The following is an 11,105-nucleotide window of genomic DNA, read 5'->3' as shown; positions in this document are numbered from 1 at the left end:
GACCACCGCAGCCTGTGGTCACATGTCAAGAAATATTTTCATACAGAAAGAAGTACGTGAAGTAAAGAAGCCAGTCTCTGTCTTTAGAATTAATGCAGAAGCAAGGAATCAGTTTCTCCTAAGAGTTACGTGGACTGCAGGGACTTGAGGAGATGAATGAGTGAACACAAGAGGGAGGTGGATTAGCTTAAAACAGAAGAAATCGAGGCTTGACAGCAAGGGGGAAACATGGTGAAGAAGATACTTGGGAACGTCCATGTTAGCTCTGAGACACACACCCTCCTAAGTGTTCTGTCTAAATGAGATGTTTACACTCTATAACCCTACAAGGAAGATACATATCACCATGAGTGGATATGTTACTATCATCATCTATAAATCCAGAAACTAAGACACAGACAAGGCAGTGAGCTTGCTTGAAGTCTTACTGCTTGACCAAACTTGCTAGGCCAGTAGAAGACCCTGGATTTGAACCTTGGTAGCACTATGCTGTTTTCTGTATGCTTAACTCCTAGTCCACCCTTGCTTTTTCTAATGAGAAAGTTAGCATGGAGAAGCCCACTCAAGTAAAGGGAAACTGAGCTTCAGGTACAAGTCATGTAAGTCGATCTAAGTTACTAACATGTGCTGGTCATTTTTCTTGTTGCTATGACAAAGTATCTGAGAAAAATCAACTCAAAAGGTGACAGCTTGATTTTGGTGCAGTTTCAAAAGTTTAGGGGTGTGGTTCTGTCTATTGCTATTGGACGAGGTGGAGCCATCATGGCAGAAGGGTGCAGTGAAAGACAACTGCTTTACGTCACGGCATCCCAGAAGCAGAGACAGAAGAGGCCAGGCATGTGATAGATCTTTCAAAGTTCCATCTCCAGCGGCATGTTTCTTCCCACCTTCTTCCGGTCCACTCGGCTACGGACTCACCAACAGGTTAAATCTATGGATGAAGTTAGATCCCTCGTGACCTAACCACCTCTCATGCACGCAGTGTTTGGTAGTGAAGTCTCTAAGCATGTGAGCCTTCTGGAAACATCTCGAGATTCAAATCACAACACAGAAGAAGACCAATAAAGGCCAGCTGAGCAGGAGGAGCAGAGTGACAGTCCCCACATCCAAGCCTCAGATGAAGCCCGGTACAAGCAGAAGGTCTGGATCCTGTTTTGTCTCGCAAGAGCTGAGTCACCTTGGACGATTACGTGGAGTCAGTATCATGCTGAGAAGTGGCCTGCGTCAGAATTGGGACATCTTATGGCTTCAGACGGTAGGTAGACGGGCTTCTTACCAATGCCTACATACCCAAGAGAGCAACAGGCATCCCCCTGGGGACCATGCACGTACGCACCCATGCACACACCCACGCACACACCTGAGGCCAAGATGTGTCGCAAGAAAAGGCCCCCTGAGTTCTACGAACAGGCGTAAACCATTGGGTTCATCTATAGGAATTCTGACACATAAGCGGATAGTTTTGACAATAAGACTCAAGACACCACACACAGAAAGGAGGAGGAGGAAGAAGAGAGAGCGGAGCAGGTGGGAATCCAGTGAGTGACAGGAAATGAGGCCAGAGGAAGTAGTGGGAAAGCGGCAAGGAAGCCACAGTCTGCGGCCTGGCTTTCAAAAGAATGGCCATTGGTAAAGAACAATGCTGTGCCTGGCACTCCAGGCCTCCACATTACAGGGCCTCAAAACTTAGTAGGCATCAGAATCACCCAGGGAACTTCGCTAAGTGCTAAGTGGCAGTCCAGCATGGGGGTTGAGAAGTCGTGTTTCTAGCACGTTCCCACGTAACACTGAAGACATTGGTCAAGAGTGCATGCTTTGAGAACTAGTGTTCTAAAAGGGAGGTGAGGAGAAGCGAAGTAGTTTTATCTTGCAAATTTGGTAGAGGGAAAATAGAATCTGGCACTGTCCGGGACAGTGATTTAAAAAGAGTCACAAGCAGGGAGGTGTTGGTGAAGGAAGGAGCAAAGGACATCGGAACCCCAAAGGACTTCACGAGAGAGGAGAGAGAGGACCATAGGGGGGAGGATGAGCGGGGAAAACCAGGCAGGCAGGCGGAATCTGCTTGTGTTCTTGGGATTGAGGAACACATAACAACAGATCCACCATGGGGTTGGAGAGCCGGCTCAGTGGTTAAGAACGTGCACTGCAGGGGTTGGGGATTTAGCTCAGTGGTAGAGCTAGAGCGCTTACCTAGCAAGCGCAAGGCCCTGGGCAAGGCCCTGGGTTCGGTCCTCAGCTCCGGGGGCGGGGGCGGGGGCGGGGGCGGGGGCGGGGGCGGGGGCGGGGGCGGGGGCGGGGGCGGGGGCGGGGGCGGGGGCGGGGGCGGGGGCGGGGGCGGGGGCGGGGGCGGGGCGGGGGCGGGGGCGGGGGCGGGGGCGGGGGCCAGAACGTACACTGCCCTTCCAGAGGACCCAAGTTCAGTTCCCAGCCCTGATATTAGGTGGCTCTAGTCGCAGAGGTTCCATGTTGCTGTTGTGGCCTTGGTGGGCACCTGCACACAAAGGGACACAGGCAGAAACCTACGTAATCCCACCGCTGCCTCGCACCACTGTCATGGTGTCTGAAACAGGAAATACAGTTTTATGAAGAGTAACAGGGAATGCTCAGCAGTAGAATGCTGGTCCAACATGTGATGAGGCCTCATCCTGACCAACCCCGAATACCGAAGAGGACTTTCCAAGTTCCCAGAGTTGAACTGAGGTAGATTATACACTTTTGTCCAGTCCCCACCCTGCTTGTGCTGACTGCCTTGGCTTCCTCTGACCGCAGACCACACAGTTGTGCTGTCTGAGCTCCTGTCTTACAGGAGGGCCTTTGTCTCAGACCACTTCCACGTCTTGACCCAGTAGGAGACAGGTCCACTCATAATCAGCTCTGCTAAATCGTTAACGGTTGCTAAATGTTGAGCTTGGCAATCCCTCAATTGAACCAGCACACAGAAACTCTTTCTCATAATAGGGCTTGATTTTTCTTCTATGCCTGTGTGTGTACATGCATATGAGTGTGCATGCATGCATATTTGTGTGTGTGTGTTGTACATGTGTGTGCACATACAGGAGTGTGGGTACGCATATCCATGCATGAATATGTAAGGGCTAGAGGTTAACCTGAGGTGTCTTCATCTATCACGCTCTTTGAAACAGCGCTGCTGACTAAACCTAGAGTTTGCCCATTGGCTAAACTGGGTGAGCATTGAGCTTCTAGGACCTCCCTCTTTCCTCTCCCTGCATTGGGATTATAGGTGCTTTCTATGGTGCCTTGCTTTCCCTCCTTTTATTGAAGATAGATTATTTCTCATATAATATATCCTGATTATACTCTTCCCTTCCTCTACACCTCAGTCCCCCCCCCCACCTTTACCCTCCCATCCAGATCCACTCCCTCTCTGTCTTTCATTAGAAAAGAATAGGCTTCTAAGAGATAATAATAAAATATAACGAAGCAGCACTCAGGAGGCAGAGGCAGGAGAGTTTGAAGCCAATCTGGTCTACAAAGTGAGTTCCAGGGCAGTCGGGGATACACAGAGAAACCTCCGTCTCGACAAACCAAGACTATCACACCGGAGTTGGATATGACAAACAAACAGAAGGAAGAGAGCCCACAAAAAGAGCTCATGGCTTTTCATGTGGGTCCTGAAGGTCTAGTTAGAACCTCGTTCTCTCCAGAAAGCCCTCCACCGATGACACCGCCTCCCTACACGGAATACGATTTTAAACTTCACATTTTATGCACACGTGCATGGGACACGTCGGTGCACAGAAAGCTGAATTCGAAGTTGCAACTTGCTTCTAGGCTCAGCACTCACACTGAAAAGCTGGGGAGACCTTTCACTCTTCCTCTTATTTGATTCCCCCATCAGTCAACTGGAGATGCCCACCAGGCTTACCTCCCACCTGTGCATCAGAGAGGATTGAATGGATGAGTCCTCTTAAAGTCCAAGGATACGACAGACCCAGGGGCTGACGTAGCAGAGTCTTCTCCCCATTGTTCCCTTTGATGCTCTTGGCTGTTCTAACGTTGATCTAGCCCTCTGAATTCTGATGCACAAGACAAGATGTTCTCTCTGCCCTGACCTTGAGAAAGAGAAATCCTTTTTCAAAAACTCTCTTCAGGGAAATACTTGTGATCCAATCACAGAGTCCTTGATACTGATAATAAAATTAATAGACTCATATCGAAGGGGAGCAGAGGTCTCATAATATTGACATCATCATCCAGCACGAGACCTTGCTGCGTGGATCCTCTTAAGTGAGGCAAATGATTAACTCTGGAAGGGTCCGAAGGGCCTTCTCAGCTAACCCATGTCTTCCTTGCCTTAGGGATGTGCTGCGGATGACTTTATTTCATTTTATTTGGACTTTATTAAGTCTTATCCTTTGGGAAATATAGGGAAAAAAATGGACAACGTGCAAGGACAGCTAAATTTAGTGGTGCCAGTTTGAGGACAGAAGAGGATCATAGCAGAATTTGATGACTACTTACCTCTCTATGAGCTAAACCTTTTAAAAAAACAATCTAGCATGAAAAGTAAGAAGGTTCGTCGACATTTCCATACATACTCTATTTAGGGAGACTGTATTTCCCACTTTCCCTCCCATCCTCCTGCCCCCCACCCCCACCCTTTGTACCCTTCTACCCCACTAGTAGTCTCCTTTCCAGTTCATATCGAATGTATTGTTCTATTATCTTCTCTACCCTGGTCCCTCAGCTTCTCCCAGTGCCTTCATGGTCCCTTCTAGTTTCATGACCTAGGCCCTCACTCAGTCCCATGTAACCACACATATGTAAACCTTGAAGGCTAAGCTGTGCACAGGAGAAAGTGGGAGGTATTTATCTTTCTTACGATTATGAGAGATGTTTTTATGACTGTCTTTAATAGTGACTGACTCTGCTCAGGCGCTCTCCAGTGAGCTCTCTTAGGTGTCCATAACAGTCAATGCTTGAAGACATCTAGATATGACGGTTTCTGCATAATGCTATTTTGTAGCCAAGAGGCAGAAATGAAGTTGCAGTTTGCATGCAAGCCTATAGGCATGTTCCTCTTAAGTTCACTGCCACCAAACTATGACTTTAATTCTCTGAGCTGATACCAAACCCAGCCTGTTTCTAGTTTCCTAGAATAGCACCCCCTTTCTCCGAGGTCCTCTGGAGCAGGTGTGGGCTCACCTTTCTCTTCGGTGATCTGCTCTTTTTTCAGGATGCAGCCTCTGTGGGTTAGGAAGCTCATGCGCTAGGACCAACTTATCCCATCATGCTCTCGGTCTGTGAGTTGGGAGGCTCATGCACTAGGACCAACTTATCCCATCATGCTCTCGGCACTCGGCTTCTCCGACTGGCCTTGCTCATCATGCTCTCGTCACTCAGCTTCTCCGCCTGGTCTTGCTCACATTTCTCCTACTCTCTGAATGTAGTTCACGAACTGTCCTCTGACCTGTAGGAAAATGAAAGCAACAATAGGAAAGAGGTAAAGAATGTATTTACTCGGTTTTGTCTGCCTCAACACCTCATGGTAGCCGTTTTAGAGTGTTTCTCAAAAGTGTACTTATTTTCTATAAGAAATATTTATGTGTGTGGTTTCTAAAAAGACCAAGACACGATAAAACCTGACTAGCTTCCTTGCTTTGGATATATCAGGATTGCTGCTACTATTTCCCTGCCCTGGCGCCCACGAAAACGGAAATGACACACATACGTTTGATAATAAAGCCAGACGCAGGACAGGTAACAAAAGTATCTAAGAAGTTCGTTAGCAGAGACCCAGTATTGGTAGGATGAAAGATCTGATTGGCTTTTATTCGTTAATCTATTTACTTTATGTGTATGAGTGTTTTACCTACATGATGTATGTGAACCATGCGTGTGCAGTGCCTGAGACAGAGGGGTGTGTCCGATTCCCAGGAACTGGAATTACAGGTGAGTAGGAACCACTGGTTCTCAACCTGTGAGTCACAACCCCTTGGGGCCATATGTTAGATATCCTGCACATCTGATATTCACATCATGACCCATAACAGTAGCAAAATTACAGTTCTGAAGTGATAACAAAAGAATTGTATGTTTGGTGGTCACCACAACATGAAGAACTGTTTTAAGGGTTGCATTAGGAAGGTTGAAACCCACTGCTGCTTCCTGTCACGTGGGTGCTGGGAACTGAACCTCGAACCTCTGCAAGAGCAGCCAGCGCTCTAACCACTGAGCCACCTCTCCATTTACCACATCCCATCGCATGTCAGATGGCCACAGTGTCCGTCACTTTCTCCATCCCCTCTTCACCCCTGTCTAATTATAGACATTTCCAGAACTTAATGTTTTTCTGTCCCCTACAGGGGATGGGGACTTGGAGCTCCTGCTAGCTACATGAAAGCAATCCTACATGTATTGAAGAGTCCACAAGACTGTTGGATGGAGTGGACGATCCACTCTCTGAATTCCACAGCCCCGGCAGTGTGTGTGTTGTAACAAGGCATGGAATGGAGAGGCAAAGGCTTGTGTGAGCTTCCCTGTGATCTAAAGCATGCTCTCCTGGCTCTAGTCAGAGCTCCTTGGCAAGGGATGCGTCACACTCCATCGCCGCACCCTGCCTCTTCGATAAGGCCTCTTGGCCTCTGCTCTCTGTCTGACTGCTCACTCCCTGCTACCTGTGTGTCCACTCATTACCCCGGAGCTGTCTGTGAGACCCAGTCGTATTCCGAAAGTTGGAGTTCACAAATACACATTCACTGCTGGTCCTATACAGGGCATTGGGTATGACTCTGGGCTGTAGCACCGAACGAGACAGTGTTTCCTCTCGTGGGCTTCCCATTTTAGTGGAGGAGCTTAGGCATTTAATGAGTAATCCCCGACTGCAAGTGATGACAGTAAAGAGGAGCCCCAGGCACAGGGAGGCACCCTTCAGAGAACGGTATTCCACTGAGCTCTACAAGTGATTAGGATGGGCCAGGTGCAGATGGAGAGAAGGGGAGGGTGTCACTGGAAGACGTAAGTGACAGAGAGGATAAGCAGGAAACAGAAATCCTCTTTCTTCCGAGCTTGGTGTGGAGTGACCTCGTAGGGAAACGGGGGGGGGGGGGGGCGATGGGCAGGAACAAGGTCATGCTGGGCCTTGGAGAAGGTGCAGGCTTGAAGGTTGTATTCTATGATCAAGGCCAAGTGGGTTATGAGCTTTAAGTGGTATAGTGTGTGTGTGTGTGTGTGTGTGTGTGTGTGTGTGTGTGTGGTGAGAGAGAAAGAGAGAGAGAAAGAGAGAGAGAGAGAGAAAGAGAGAGAGAGGTTCAGCTGGTATAGTGTGTGTGTGGGTGTGTGTGTGTGTGTGAGAGAGAGAGAGAGAGAGAGAGAGAGAGAGAGAGGTATTCAGCTGGTTGTGTGTGTGTAAGAGAGAGGGGTTCAGTTAGTATAGTGTCTATATGTATGTGTTTGTGTGTAAAAGAGAGGGGGAGGGGTTTAGTTGGTGTAGTGTGTGTGTGTGTGAGTGTGTGTGTGTGTTCAGCTGGTATAGTGTGTGTGTATGTGTATGTGTGTGTGTAAGAGAGAGAGAGGTTCAACTGGTATAGTGTGTGTGTGTGTGTGTGTGTGTGTGTGTGAGAGAGAGAGAGAGAGAGAGAGAGAGAGGGAGGGAGAGGTGGGAGTTTCAGCTGGTATAGTGCCAGCAGACTTGAGAGCATGAGTTAGGATATCTGGTACCCACATAAAAAAGCGAGTGCCATATTTAACCCTAGTGCGATGGGGACTAGAAATAGGAGGACCCAGAGTTCTCTGGCTGGCAGTCTAGTTAATCAGTGAGCACCGTGTTCAGTGAGAGACTTTACTTTAAAAGAGAATTTAGATCCCAAGGAAGATGCCTCCACACATACACGTTCATAGGCACAAACACACCATTTTCTTTTGTGAAATAGTCAGGTTTTGATGTGAACAATAGATTTTCATCTGAAGAACGTTAAATGGATAGAGCTAGAATGGAGAGTAGACTGCAAAGGGGTAAGAGACGCATGGTAATGCGGTCTTGTAGAGATCAGTGGCGCTGGCACACTATGGTGTCTGTGGTGCTGGCGAGATGTGAATAGATTTCCTAGCCAAGGAAGAGGTCAGTTATCCAGAGGACAGAACTGTGACTCAGTGTGCAGAACTGCCCTTTACCGATGTAAGGGGCCCCGGAGAGACCAAGTATGGGAGAAATCGGGGCTGTGCTTGGGGACTGTTGCATTTGACAGTTGTTGGAAACCACCATATACCTTCTTGTGACAATGTGCTAGGGCTGTGGCTAAAGCCACCCAGAAATGAGCCTTCGATCATGGACTAGATTACATAATGACTCTGGTACAGAATAACTGGAGTTTTTGTCTAAAACAAAAGAGCAACTGCAAGTAAAATAACTAAACGCAAAGTCACAGAATACCTCTTTAAAATCCATTTGCTGACATTGGCGCACCATATGCTGCAGTCCCATCCCTAGGGAGGCTGAGGCAGGAGGATTGCTGCAAGTTCAAACCAGCCTGGGCTACATGGTAAGACTTTCTCTCCAAAAATCATCCATTTTATAATATGCTTTTAAAAAAGTAAATCATCATAAAAATAACACTCATCATTTTCAAGTGTGTATTAGTAGAAGAGTTCCCAGTACCTACAGGATGTCCTGTTCTGTTCTTGTCTCTGTCTGGTTCTAGAACACTCCCAGCGCTTCTAAGAGAAGCCATTGTCTCCGTAGTCTCTTCCCTTCCTATTTCTCCTACTGTCTTGCGATCATTCGTCTACCTTCTGTCTGTGCAGAGCTGCTGAGACTTGTAAAAGTGGATGAAGTGTACCTTACTGGCATGTTTTCAAGGTTCATCCATGTGGTAGTGTGTACTTACGCTTCGTTCCTTTTCAGATTTAACAATCCCTTGTGAGTCAAAGCACATTTCATACATTCAGTCATATCTTGGGTTGTTTCCTATTCGCCTCTTATAATGGATGCTATTATAAACACTCACAGGTAAGTCCTTGAGTGCCTGTCGTCAGTTCTCCTGGGAACATCCCCAGGTGTGGAAATGCTGGGTTGTTTATATGGCTCATTCTGTGTTTGAATTTTTAATAACTGACAAGTCTTTTTTCCTATGGTGGACGACATCAATTTACATTCTCATTAACAATGTGATTAACATTTCTGTTTCTCCTCATCCCCACTTCTGGGTTTGGATGGGTCCACCAGTCTGTGTTACTTCCCAATGGGACGGTGTGAAGACCTTGAAGAGGGGAGAAGCCCATGAGCTGTGTGCCTACACAAATTGACTGAGGCCAATATCACCAGTGTGGGGTCCTTGTTAAGGGGGTGTTTGCTCTCGTCTGCTGTCACTCCTGGGACGGGATTTTATAATTCTTTCTCCTACCACTTTCACAACACCTTACCTATGTCTCCACTTAAAAGAATGACAGATTTTGAGGGCCAGCAGCACTTGGAATGGTTAGTGTGAAACACAGAAACCAAAAAAAAAAAAAAAAGCTAAATGCTGTCATTAGTTTAGGGATAGGAAAGGTTTGGTGGGCGTGGCTAGGGAAAGGCACAGGAAATCATTGAGTAGAGGTATGGGTGAGGTGGAGAAGGCACGTGTGTACATACACACACACACACACACACACACACACACACACACACACACACACACACACGATGAAGACGGCACAGGCATTGAGCCATCTAGGAGAATCTTCTGCAGCCTTGCCGATATGTGAGTTTGGATGCATTTCATATCAGTAGTTAAGAATGGTGGCTTGCTTGGTCTAAAGTACTTGGAAGTCACGTGGAAATTGTGTTCAGTGCAGATGAATAGATGTCCTCAGGAGGACTCTCCTTCACTGTTGGAACAGGGGGTGGCTGTCTTCCCAGTTGTCATCCAGGAAGAACTATGGTCAGCAGAAGCTAGGCATCCTTCCAACCACTGGCACCAGTGCTTTGCCCAACTGACCCCTGGAACTCTGCCCAGCCTCATGCTGTCATCTGACTCTTCCAGACAATTGCCAAGATGGGCTAAAAAGCAAAGCCACTTCTTCTGCGGCACTCAACTTGACTTCTGAGGGGTTGAGTAGAACAAGCTTGATGTCTGAGAATGATAAACTGCCTGTGTTGTCACCTGAGGGCAAGCAGAAAGTCAAGGTCTATGCCAAACTCAAACGCATTAAACTCTCTTAACAACCGTCAATGGCACTTACATCACATCTCTCCATGCTGGGCATGCCTGTTTCCTTATGTCTTGGGGCCATGAGTAGGACCCGCAGGGACAAGGGGCAAGGACAACCATGTTTGTTACTGCCTGCTTTCAACTTTCAGTTGTTGGGTTTTTCTCCTGGTCTGCAAGGAAACCTTTTTAAGTCTCTCGTTTCAACACTCCTATCAGCTCCCTCAGAAAATCCTGCTTAGGTGTTTTGTTGTTTTTTTGCACAAACTCCACTCTCCGGCTTCCCTGCCCACTGCAGCCTCCTCACACATTTCTGGTGCTCTGAACTCGGTCACTACTGTGTTTGTGGGATGAGCAGAGCAGATACACAGGCTCGAAGAGCCACGAGTGTCTTATGCTCCACATTGGTGAATGCAGAGGAGTAGCCTTACAGGATGCAATCAAGTCCTAACTCATTTCCAGCCCACACCCACACTCTACTAGAGAAGGGAGATGCTGCCTCTGTCACCGTGGCATCCATTCCCTCTGCATGTCTGTGTGTGGACCACGCCCAACCCCCATCATCCATCTTCCAACCATTCCATTTCCGGGCATTCCTCAGGGTCAGTGTCATCTTGTACCTCATCTATGAAACATCCCCAACCGTAGCCTGTTAAGGGGTTTCCCCCCACCCCCCGTCACTTGTCTCCCATGACCTTGGAACATCATTCTACTGTATCCACTGTGTCAAGATAAATTGAACCCTGTGGGCATATGCTGGATGCAGTCATGCTGCTGAAGACATGGGAACCACTGTACCAAATGGAGAAGATCACTGTTACATATCGGTTTTGATTCCAAGCAAGGCTTATCCACTGTTTCCTCACCCATAAGACTTACAACAGGCCAGATTCATCATGGTGGACCAGTACCGGCTCCCACTCACTCTATCTCAGGGACACGCCAACCCAGCATTCT

The 11,105-nt window shown here is 47.7% G+C and overlaps 1 long non-coding RNA gene across 1 annotated transcript; it reads right to left on the bottom strand.

Annotated features, from left to right (window-relative positions):
* Positions 1-694: 694 nt before the first annotated feature.
* On the bottom strand, positions 695-10,212 carry LOC102551934 (uncharacterized). The gene is made up of 5 exons (XR_005496264.2): positions 8,393-10,212; positions 5,167-5,431; positions 3,887-4,073; positions 2,394-2,491; positions 695-1,219 (listed from the first exon to the last, which is right to left on the bottom strand). It is a non-coding gene; the product is annotated as an uncharacterized LOC102551934 (long non-coding RNA).
* Between the last annotated feature and the right edge of the window lie 893 nt (positions 10,213-11,105).

This window comes from Rattus norvegicus, chromosome 18 (genome assembly GCF_036323735.1).
Source record: "Rattus norvegicus strain BN/NHsdMcwi chromosome 18, GRCr8, whole genome shotgun sequence".
Classification (NCBI taxonomy): Eukaryota; Metazoa; Chordata; class Mammalia; order Rodentia; family Muridae; genus Rattus; species Rattus norvegicus.
Note: the sequence above shows the minus strand (reverse complement) of the source record. Positions and strands in the feature narration are given on the sequence as shown.